This window comes from Zonotrichia albicollis, chromosome 6, assembly GCF_047830755.1.
Source record: "Zonotrichia albicollis isolate bZonAlb1 chromosome 6, bZonAlb1.hap1, whole genome shotgun sequence".
In the NCBI taxonomy this organism is placed as follows: Eukaryota; Metazoa; Chordata; class Aves; order Passeriformes; family Passerellidae; genus Zonotrichia; species Zonotrichia albicollis.
Window position 1 is genome coordinate 24487706 of NC_133824.1, and position 12348 is coordinate 24500053.

Sequence of the window (12348 nt, forward strand, 5' to 3'; positions counted from 1 at the left end):
GCCCAGAGTGTGTGAAATGGTCATTCCTTCCACCCAACCCTGCTGCCAGCCACTGGTGGAGCTGCAAGGCTTTCCAGGCATTTGGAGGCCACAGTGCCATTCCTAAGAAATTGGTCTTTCTTCACATCCTTGACTGTTCCATCGATACTTCTGAAGCAATCTGAGTTACATTCTGTCCTTACAGCTCCGGTAAAATCCGTTTGAATCACAAAAATGAAACAACCATGATGGCAGTTTATTTCATTTCTAAGCTCTTTTTAAGGACAAGTGCATAATAAAAGGAAGTGTGTACAGTAAATGGGGAGCTTGAAAAGGGAAGGGCAAAGAAGCATTGCTTGCTTAATATATCAATAATCCCACATGTAATTTTGTGAAGCACTTGAGGTCACTCCAACCCTGTGTGGAAATGTGAAATTCAGCAGTGCAGACTGGCCAGAACAGGGGTACCAGGCAGGCTGCCTGCATGCCACCAAGAGAAGCTGCCCTCCTGTGTATGACAGACCTGCACAGTGCAGGCAAAGGAAAAAATCACAATTTAGACCTGGTTTTGTCCTTAAACACAAGCAAAGAACAAAGTAAAAATCTTTACACAAAACGATGTGTCTTACAGGAACTGTCGGCTGGAGCAAGTCAAGTGTGTGGTGGTGAGCAGCTGTCTGCTGAGTTCATCAGGCAGCTTGAGTGCATCACCAGGAAGACTCAGAAGTACTATTGTGAAATTTTAATAAAATATAGCTATTGCAGCACAATAATGAATTTCATTACTCTAATTTCAGCTTTATGGCAGAGCTGTCTTTTGGTACTGGCTAGTCCCATACTGATTAAAAAAAAAAAAAAAAGACAAGCAAAAATCCTTGTCCCTCCTACTGTTCCAATTAGAGTCCAAACATCCATATGTAGTTTTTTAAACAGAATAATCACAGTGCTGGTCTTTCAGAATCAATGAACAAAGATACCAACTATCCTGCCTCACTCAGAGTTCACTAAACCAATATTTACAAGAATGTAAATAGCTGCACAGGTGTAATTGCCCTTTTACCTTTATGATGCATGTGAATTAAGGAGCATGTATATTGATACTGTTGTTTAGAATTTTCATCAAATTAAAACCTTTTAGGGTATTTTAAAATTTGCAAGTGTGTAAATTACCTCTAATGCATTAGAGACACAGTGTGCTAGAAGGAAGCTATACAAAATAAAATGTATTGCCCTGAAACATTGATTTTGTCTGGTAAAGAAATATTCATTACTCTAGTTTAAAAAAAGCACTGTGTAACTGATGAGAGTATTTGATTTGTGACACAAAACTTACTCTGGGGGTGCATGTGCATACACACACACAATACACTTTTCAAAACAATACAGTCTGATAATAAACTCATTAGTAAAGAATATGATGTTAACCCACAGAAGAAAGTAATATAAATATGCTTAGTGAATTGTTAAGGAGGGGAAATCATGATATACTTCTAATTACTGGCACATTTGCATTCACCAAATGCACTAAAACCATGCTGCTATCTCTGCAGCAGCTCAGGGCAATCCAAAGAAGCTGGGTACTGCTTCTCTGATGTCAGAGTTCTGAGAGTCACTTCCAGGACTGCATTTAAAGCTGGCCTGAAGCTTATTTTATCAAAATGTGATGAAGCCCATCTAATCTCTTAAACTGAGGAAGGGCACAGGCAGAAAGATGACTACTGAGTCCTTTAGGTTTTTGGCTTTGTTGTCAACAGAGTGACACTCAAGCCCCTTTGTTTCCATATGTCTGTAGTTGGGGAAGCAGACAGCAGCTTTTTCACGATGAAGAGGAGACTTGCCTTCAAATCAGGCTCTAAACAGTAGCTCTGTGGAAGTGTTGAAAAGGCTTTGTTTTCATTTTCATGCTGTAAAAAAACTAATTTTTGAACATCTAAATTTTTTGGAAAAAGCCCATAACAACATTAACCCAAAACAAACTTGGAATCTTCTGGCCTGTTTGCTGGTAAGCTCACTAAACCAGTTCTCACCTCAGCTTGTAATGTGATACAATTTTAATGCAGTTACTTTTTTTTTTTAATATAAATAGATAATTCCTGGAGCTGTAGGACAGAGCCCTTAAAGACAACTTTTCAGTTTTCTGAAGTCACACACCCAGATTTATGGAAAGAGAAGGGCAAGACAGAAAGATTCAGAGGATGCTACCACAATCCCATGAAAATTTAAGATGTCCAAGGAAAGGACAGTTCCACGCGATCCACAAAGGAGATGAGTATGTCCACTATTTTATTAGCCAAGTGTCACTTATCTGTAGGATTTAAGGCACCTCTCCATCTAAGCCAGAAGTATCAAGGCTGTCAGGGAGAGGACATTATCTCAAATTTTGAGACACCTGAATCCAACATTTCAGGTTAATTGAACTGACAATTAGATTGAATTATATTTCTGCTATGCTTGATATAATTAGGATGTCAATGTGATATGCCCTAAAGAGAAGACAGCAACAACAAAAACCCAACAGAAAACGTTGACTCCACTGCCATATGAATACATATGCATACACTTAAAAATTCATTTTTGTTTAAAGGCATGCAATTACCTTCAATACTCTTTAAAAATAATCATATTCAGGAATTATCTCAAAGAAGAAGTGTATTTTTAAAATAAAGAAGTTACTGTGTCCCTTAAAATGTCTGTCAGTTTGTCATGGGTCAATGGCAGATTCCAACCATGAGCAAAGAACAAGTTCCCTTGAAGGACTCAGCCACTGATGGTGATCTGCTTACATGCAAACTAAATAAAAACTGAAAACAATTGTAGGCAAAGGATGTGGAATTGCCATCATGAAGATCCCCATCACTTACCAATGCAGCTGACTACTATAAGACTGGGAACCAAGCCAAGATTTTCAAATACAAGAAAATGGAAAGTTTTTTCTCAAGTACACTCATGGTCTGGGTCTACCATGCGCAAGCATTTTGCTGTTAGGTGAAGAATGGCACTGAGCTCCAATTTACCATCCTAGTTTACCATGAGAAGGAAACATGTAATTTCAGTTGTCATGCTTGCTTTATTTATGATGATGACTGCTTTGCTGAGATTACGTGAGTCCTGATGGTTGGGAGAGCTGCTAACCATGTGTTCAACACATGGGAGCATAACAAACATTAAATACGAGTGTCATGGCAGTAGCATTATCAAATGGAACTTAAAGAGCGTTAAAAAATCCCATTTTATTAATGAGATCTGTATTTGTATGTCGGGCAGAGGTAGACATGGTAGGAATTGAGAATAGTTTCAGACTTTAAAGATTAGGTAGACCTGAATCACCTCTTTTTCATTTTCCTCTGTAGTGCCTGTTACCAAAACACACAGAATGCAGCTCCTAATGCAATGCATGGTTGTCTTTTAAATTTAATCACTGTTTCTTCATCCTACTCTGTTCTCCAAGAAAAACAGTGGTGTGAGTCAGTGGCTGAATTTCTTGGTAAACTGAGGGAGGCAAAGGAGGAAGCCCAGATAAAAAAAAGGAATGTGCTTCTTGTTACTAGTCTCAAACTCTCCCTCCTTCCCTAACCAGTGTCATTCAGCCAGAGACCATTAAATGCATAAACACTGACTCCTTTTACTCCAGATCTTTGTTCTGAGCCTAACCACCATAAGACAGTGTTACTTTCCTGGGAAGCACTGAAAATCTCCATTACAGATGACAGTGATTTTTGGGTCTGGGCATTTTGGTAGATCACAAAAGGTGCATATGGCTTGGATGCTGAATTCAGACATCTTTTAACTAATCCTTTATTCTGAGAAACACAAAAAAAACCCCAAGCCCTAGCAGTTATTTCAGTGCAATATCTGTATTCTAATGCCCCAAAGTTCCCTAAAAGTGTCTGAAATTATGCGGTTCTGATTCCTCAACTCAACAGAGAACACCTTTCTACATTGGAAATATAAAATACCACAATGTGGCATTTTATATTTCTAAATGGACAAAACAGTCTCATGAAAGAGCAGGTTAGTCCATCCAGAGAAGCACTCATAATTCGTCATTGGCTATTTTTTCCCTTTCTTAACGGTGCAGTGACTAAGAGAATTGCAAAACTTTGATTCCAATGAGTAGTGCAGTGGCTATAAGATTTATGGACTTGAAAGCTGTGTTAAGGCACTTGAAGAAACCTATTTTTAATGCTGCGTAAACCATTGATCAAAAATTTTTTTTGAAAAGAAGAATTTAAGTAAATTCTTTAAAAGTCAATGTTCTAACAGACAAGCATGGCTGTTGTAGTTCGTGCACAGACCCTGGCTATTGGCTGAATTCCCCAACCCCACGTCTGAGCTGACACAGGACTCTGCATGCCTGGGTAATGTATGTGTGCACAAGTGAAAAATAAAAGTATGTCCTGCTTCTGACTCTTTATAGCTTCATCCTGCTAATCCCACAGTGTCTCCAGCTTTGCTGCAGCCTTTCTGGTGGCTACTGCTCTGAAGTTGTGCTGTCTTGTAAGGCTCCTTTTCAGGCAGTGTCTTGAGTACGAAGTTATCCAGCAGGCAAGCAATATATGCCATAATGATACACATTTCTTTCAGTTAAAAATATATTAATTGGTAGCTGAGACTATTTTCTAATTTTTAACCACACTGACTATTTTCTGCTGTGTTTTTACATTCTCAGCAGCAACCTTTAAGCCCTTAAAAGAACAAGAACTATCCACAAAGCTGAAGATAAGACCCTCATAAACCTATCCTAAAATATCAGCTGCTTGTAAAAAACACTTTGTGTCTATCCTGTTGTGCATCTGGAGGTTCTTGATCGGGAGGTTCACAAAACTGAGAATAATTTCCAATTAAAAGAAGGGTGAACAGTTGCAAAGAAGTGCTGGCTGCAGTAAAGGCCTAAGCACCCACAGCTGGCCTTGTGTCCAATGCAAACAGCAAAGCCCAAGCACATGCTCCTCAATCCCTGCCTCTCTTTCCTGATTCCTCAGGCAGCTAAAGCCTATGCACAGCTATGCTTTCCTGAAATCATGGACCTCAGGTGCCTGAACTCCTACTTCTATACATGCCTAGGACTGTTTGAGACTCAGTGAACCTGCACAGCTCTACACCTATCTCAGTCCTAAAGCCAGCCTGAATCCACAGACTTGGCAATTCTTCCCCTACATTCCCTGAGGGAGCAAGCCTGGCAACTGCTCATCTCACACATGCCTACAGGACCAGGCATTGCACGAAATACCACAGCAGACATAGACAGTTTAATTAAAAAAACTGAAAAGTGTCTGTAAGAGTTATGGCAAAAGAATCAAAGCTCTAATGACACCAGAGAAGGCAATCAAGAATGAACACAGATTTGCCACCCCAGTGGTTCATATGACACGCTGAACACAAGGATGGACAGGGTAACTGGGCTCTAGCCAGTCCTCAAGGAGTGATTGGGTAGCTGGGCAGACACCTGAAAAAAATACAAGAGTAGTCTGAGAGATGGCAAAACCCAGCCAACCACCCACCCCCACCCTCCTGAGCAGATGGCTAATTCTGGCTCCTTGTCTTGATTTAGTTGTTTTCTGAATTGTTGAACAGTTTCAGCAGGGGAGGTCCAGGTCTCACACCAACAGGCTCTCATGGCTAAGAGGCTGCACCTCTGGAGGTGCTGGTTGGAACACCTCCAGTGAGTACACAGACACCTTCTCTTTTCTGATTCCTGAAACACCACCAGCCTCCTTTTCACTCACTTTTTATGTATTGGGTTTTTTTCTTCAGGAAAGATGTATTTAGCTGCTACCCAAATTCTTGGAAGAATGTTACATTTAGCAAGACTTGGAAACTAACAAGAGTTCATTTGCTGGACTGTGCATTCTTTATTCTAGTAACTTCAAAAGTATCTTTAGATCATTTTGCATCTGTTGAAAAGGAAGCATTTAAAAACTCCACTTCCTTACTCACTACTAGCATTCCAGTGACAAATTTAATCTTGCAATCATTGTAATGTATAGGATTTGCTGACCAAGAGCTCCAGCGAGCCCACAGGACCCTGTTAGCGTTCCTAGCATGACATCCCCTTACAGCAAGACATGCCATATTATAAGCATTTTCAGCACTGAGGTTAAGGCACAATCTTTTTATCCACACCAGCATGACTAATTCTCTTCAAGGTGGTTTCAGGTGGAATTTGACCTATTAAAATGTGCATGTCCAAGTACTGAAGGGTTTTTCAAAGCTTTTACATAACCTGGTGGCAGTGTACTCAAGGCAAGAGGGATCTGAACTCCAAATCAAACAAATCATTTGATTGCAAAGACTAAGCCATAGAAGTACTTGGCTTTACAAACTACTTCTCTAAATTAGGAACAAACAAATCACATTTGGTTATCGTGGGGTTTTTTTTCTCCTGGAAAGGTGGTTTTGTTACACCTGATTACAGCAGTCACCTCCCCTCCTAATCCACAGAGGCTTTCTAAACAAGCTGTCTGATCTCCACAGGATAAAAAAATGCTTTCTGCCTCCAGATAGCCTGTGCCCTCATCTGGATTTATCTCAATTGCTAAATGCATCAAGATAAAAACCACTGTACTTTGTCTCTTGTAAGTTTTTACATCATAGCTTTCTTAATGTAAAAACTTCAGCCTATAAGAAAGGCACAGCCAAAAGAACCCATAAACCCTGAATCCAAGAACTTACTATATTAATAATTAGGGTTTTTTCTTTGCCTTGCAGCACAGGAGAATATCCTGTTAATTTATGTTGTCTCTTTTTTCAGATCAGAAGAATAAGAAATGGCTAAGATGATTTTTTTTAGTGTATCAAAAGTTTTAGAGACATCAGTTCCCAAGGAGTCTTTCCTCTAAGTGTTCTAGTATATATAAAAAAAAAGTAATTTCTTTTACTGTGAATTCCTACGTTCATTCTGAAACCCTGACAAGAAATAATAATACCTCCTTCACAAGAAGTCTAGTTCCATCTGGTTGAGAACCAAAAAGCCCTGCCACAGTCTGATTTGAAGTGTAATTGATTTGATCACTGGCGATTTCACTTCTTCGCTTACGTCTTTAGTGCATTAAGACTTCCTGGGGAGGGGAAAGAAAACTGTTTACATTTTTTTAGACTTTTTATAAGTGCATCCAAAAGCTCCAAGTGTTTGGAGCCTGATTAATTACAAACACCTAGAGGACTGCTCCCAGTCCTATTTACAGAATCTGTCCTAACATCAAGTGACTTAACACTTTTTCAGGCACTTTGAATCACATGTTGTGAGCGGGAGAAACAATCATTCAATCAAACTGCCAATGAAAGCAGCCAGTGGAGAACTGCTGGGCAGTGTGGTCAGCCCCAGAATGCAAGATGACAGCTCCTTCTGAACAGCTCTACAGAAAGGAAGAGTGATGTCTGCTGGAGCTATGTTTGGAGAGTTAAGTAACAGGACTCAAAAAAACTCTAATTAGAATTCAAGATAATGCAAGAAATGAGAGATCGATGAATAAATACCCAACTGCCCTCAGCCAAACAAGCTAAACAGGATCCTTCTGACAAGGAAACAGAAGAAGCAAAACAGAGCAGTTGTTGGAAATATAAAAAAAAAAGATTTGGCCTTAGGCTCATGTGTGTAGTTTCCCAGAAGTGATTTTTTTTTTTGGCAATTTTTGAAAGAGTAAATTTTTGGTAACCATACAGATTTAAAAAATAGACTATTTTTGTGTGTTGTTATTATTGTATTTCTAATCCTGAAGTCCATAAAGTTTAGCATTTTAATATGCACCCTAACTAGAAAGTTCTTTAACAGGGGAAAGCACTATATATAAATAATTTCTTTTAGCAAGGCTCACCTGACTGAAGTCTCTTGGATTGTTGTGTGTGCTTCACATAATACACACTGAATAGTTCCACTGAAAACAAAGTCAAGCATCTGGCAAGCCCCTGCAGGATTCAGGCCCGAATCTAATTTCAGCAAAAAAATGAAGTATGTGCACAAATCCACCTTTCTTACCAAAGCACTTAACTATCAGTTTGCATTTATGTATATAGAAAAAATATGATATAAGTAAACCAGCAATTCTTTTAGGAAAAGGCAACTGGTTAAACAATTCTTTGTCTGCCTTTAAACTTTTTTTTTCTCTACGACAGTGAAAACTTGGCATATTCACTGGAAATATCCTTTTTTTTATTGGGGAGAATTAGAGAAGTTAAAAGACCTTCTTCCCTATTAAAAGCATTTAGAAATTTCAAAATGGATGTATTCAAGCACATTGACACAAAGTTGTGAAAGTTAAAAAAGGTATGTTTCATCTTTCCAGATTATGTTGAGCTTTCAACTCCTCTTATAAATTGCTTATTTCACAAGTTTGGTACTCAATCAGCTTTAAGGACTTAGGCCAAAATTATTCCTTTGAAAATTCTGTTCCCTACTGAAATTTATAGGTGGGGAAATGGAGTCAAGAGAAAATTGGTGTGATTGAAATAAAGTGAAGGATGAAGGTGGGGCGGTGAACTTGTCCCTCATACCTGTTCTTGACAGAGAGTCTATCTAAATAAAAATGTCAGTGAGGAAGAGTTTTGTTTCTTCCCACCTCCATTAGTATTCTCTCTGAGAAGTGCAGCAACTGATGCTGCAGCAGTACAGCTGTTAAACAGAGTTCTTTCCTTCCTGTAATATGGCAGCCTTTTTTTTTTTGTGACACTGGATTTTAGCTAGAAAATGCAGAAATTCTATGTTGTTGTCTCAAACAAAAATCAGACAAAAAAAACCCTTCAGATCTTTCATTCCTGCACAGCTACTTTTTTTTTTTTTCCTGGTATTCTGTTTTTACATGGCTACTGCCAGGAAAAGCAAAAAGAACAGATAAGATTTCAATTTTGAAAGGACGGCAACGGAATAAAAAACCAAAACCAAACCAATCCACGACAAAACAAACCAAAACAAACGCCTTGCAAATCTCCTTACATAATAAAATAGCTTTCCTGTCTCTCTTATTCTTTTTTTGTTTCACTACAGACACAAGTGGCAGAGCGAGGAAAAAAGCCTAGACAGATCTGTTGCCTCCCTGGTGCCCACCTCGCCCTCCAGAGCGACACTGTGTGTGTGCTCCAAGGTTGCACAGAGTCCCCCACGGGTAACACCCTGGAACACAGGTGGGCACCCAGCAAGCTGCCCTGCATCACAGCAAGAAAAAGTAAAAGGGACTATTTTGCCAGAACTGTGTACAAGATATCTGTTCATGTGTTAAAAGTGTATGAAATCTGTCTGAGATGTTGGGATGCAGTAAGGTTCGCGAAAGGAGCTTTTCAGTTTTGCAGCATAATTATATTTCATAGCTGTCATATAGTGAAATATGCATGCAAATAACACATTGAGCTCCTCAGATGCCTCTTTCCATAATTCCCAGTTACAGCTTCACGCTGTAAGGGCTTCTGATGTTCATACAAACTCAGTTTGCTTAGCTGAGTCACTTCTCGCATCATGTTGCTCCAGAAGTGCCCTGAAAGCAAGGCTTGTCAGCAAACACCTCCTACAGCTCCAGGAGACAAAAGAAAAAGAAAAGCAAATGCACGAGGGCAGAAGGATTTTATGACTTTCATTTTCTTGGCAAATTCTTTTATAGTCATCAAGTACATAAGATGCATCAAAAAATTGTGAAAAAGAGTTTAAAAAGTTTAGCTTGACATATGACATTGCTTCATTTGGCATTAACGTTTATATTTGTTCAGCAATCAAACTTCATCCTAATAAAATAAGCTTTTCTAAACAGCTTTTGAAAAATAGTCACATATGGATTGTATTATGTATGTAGGTGTTTTGAGGCCAGAAAACATATTTTTTGTTCTCTCTCTGCATCACATAGCTGAGTGGAATGCTGGTGGGTGACTGTGGCTCCTAGGTGTGGACATCATTACAAGCCCACAACCTCACTCTACACGCAGTATATGCCAAACAAGAAATGTATATGCCAAACATTTTCAAACATACCAGGACATCATACTTTTCAGAGCAGAACCCAAGACTTTTGAATTACTTAGATGCTTAAAGATTTTCTCTTGAACTCATTTATTCGTTTGATTTCTAATGTCCTATTTATGAGGATTTTCAAATTATTCCTAGATCAAGCAATATTTTGAAAGTAAAAAGCCCTAAAATACTTCATTTTCAAAAAAAAAAAAAAAATCCTGCCCCAAAATAAGCACTTTTCCCTAATTAATTTTCTTGCATGCAGCTGGTGGAAATCTGTGTGTTAAAATGTTGATGTTCTGTCAACATAAATATAAAATACTGCTTTTTCAGTAAGTACAATATTTTCCAGCCTCCATCATACAGACATTAATTCTAAAACTCAAATGAGAGAGAGATTAAAATTCCTTAATTAAACAGAATCTTGCCAACATGAAGCATAGTCTTAAACTTGATTTTCCAGTACATTTTAAGAGAAATTTAACTCAACTCAGAATACCCTCAGCTTTTTTCTGGTACTACTTTATAAGGCTTGATACGAAGCACAATGTTACTTAAATTAGAGCATTTTTTCATATAATCATCTGCAATGGAATAAACAGGAGAGTACCCGCACAAGAATACCAGGTCTGCAATGTCAGTATACCATCGTGAAACCAACATGCACATCTCTTTCCCTCACCTCATGCCAGCTATTACTGTTTGCCTTCTTAGGTTTGAAATAACGAGCAAAAAACCCCATTTTATTTGCTGGTTTACGATGAAGGTTTTTGTCCATCACTTTTGGATATGTCTAAAATCCACAGGAAACTGGATTCTTTGAGTGTCAGTTCTTTCCTATGACAAAACAAGGAGTGTTCTTCCCAGAGAAGCTCACACACCTCAGCAGGAATGTAAGGACGGACATTTCCACGAGGGGCCCACACAACACACACTAGCAATACCTTGCTTTGGCTACAAGTCATGAACCACTTCTGAGACACTGCTGATCTCCTTCACCAAGTCAGGAAGGCAGCAGTGCACACCACCAGTAACTCAGCAAGAGCTCAGTCAGGGCTTGCTCTAGACTCTTCACAGCTCAGCTAGAAAAGCTATGGCTGTGTTGGTGAGACAAACCAAGCTCCTTTCTCTCCTTAACAGAGGAGTTTAAAATACCAAGCAAAGCAGTTCAGATGTGCCCTGTCTCTGTTGGACAGCCTGCCTTACTTCTGACCTGGAGGAACACATCTAGAAGTGAGAGATACTGGCTTGCCAGGTGTATTAAAACCAGGATCTCAGCTGTCATGGGTCACTTACATCTCCCTGAGTCATTAAAAGCTACTCCAATTTATTCAAGAAGAGGCTCTGGCCCCTGTGAGTTTTGGCTTCTCTGCAAAGGCTTTCAATAAGGTGCCAGCTGTCCTGGCAGTGAGGATACTTTGAGTAGCACCCAAAGTTAGCAGTAGCACACAGGAGCTCAACCCAATAACATTTTTCTCTGCAAGAATTAAGTACAGCACTTCCTTTAAGCTTACACAATTCTTACTGTTCCATTTGAAACAAAGAACAACTCACACAGTGAATACTAGCAAGAAATGAGAGAGGAAATAAAAAAAAAAAAGCCAAGCAAAACAAGAGCAAGCAGGTAGTTGTAGTTGTCAGGTTCACAGTACACACCACTACCATCCAATGACACTAAAGCTCTTCATTTCAAACCTATACCACAAAAACCTGCACATTTTCACAGGCCTCTTTAACACTAAATAATTAAACAACATTTCCCCATGATTATTCCAGCTCCAATTAGAAGCCCTGATGAGAACTGACAGAATTCGAGTCTGAGTATGGTAGTAGGAAGAAGTATTTCCCTTTCAGCACTGGGTGCTTTTTTAACCAGTCTTTGCTTGGGATGTAACCAGCACAGCTGAAGCTTTGGAGCAAACCCATGGAATGTTTTGTTAAGGATTCCAGCAGAAATAAAGAACTCTTCCAAGCTGGAAATTATTCCGGATACCTGAAAGAATGATGAGGGGAAAAGACGTATTTCTCCCTGCCTCCCTCAATCTCAAACAAATAAAGAGACATAACATTTTTTAACATCCTTTTAAAAAATATTTAAAAATTTTTTCTACTTTCATTCAGTCCAGATGCAGCTGCAATTATTTATCTTGTTGGTACCCATATTTATTTTTTGTATTTTTGTGAATGAGCAAGCAAATACTTGCAGAAATAATTCTACTTTCCAACTGTCAAAGAAATCTGAACACTTGTCTTGCTTGACCCAAGGTGCTAGTGCATACTTGGAACACTGCAGATCATGCTAAGGGGAAGAAACCAGATGAGAAGATATGGTATAGGATATTCAGCTGCAAGAAAAGGAAGGTGGATCTTGAGGAGGGAACACAACTTCTATATCAGGGTGAGACACAGAGCAGGAGAGACCCAACAGACCCCTTCAA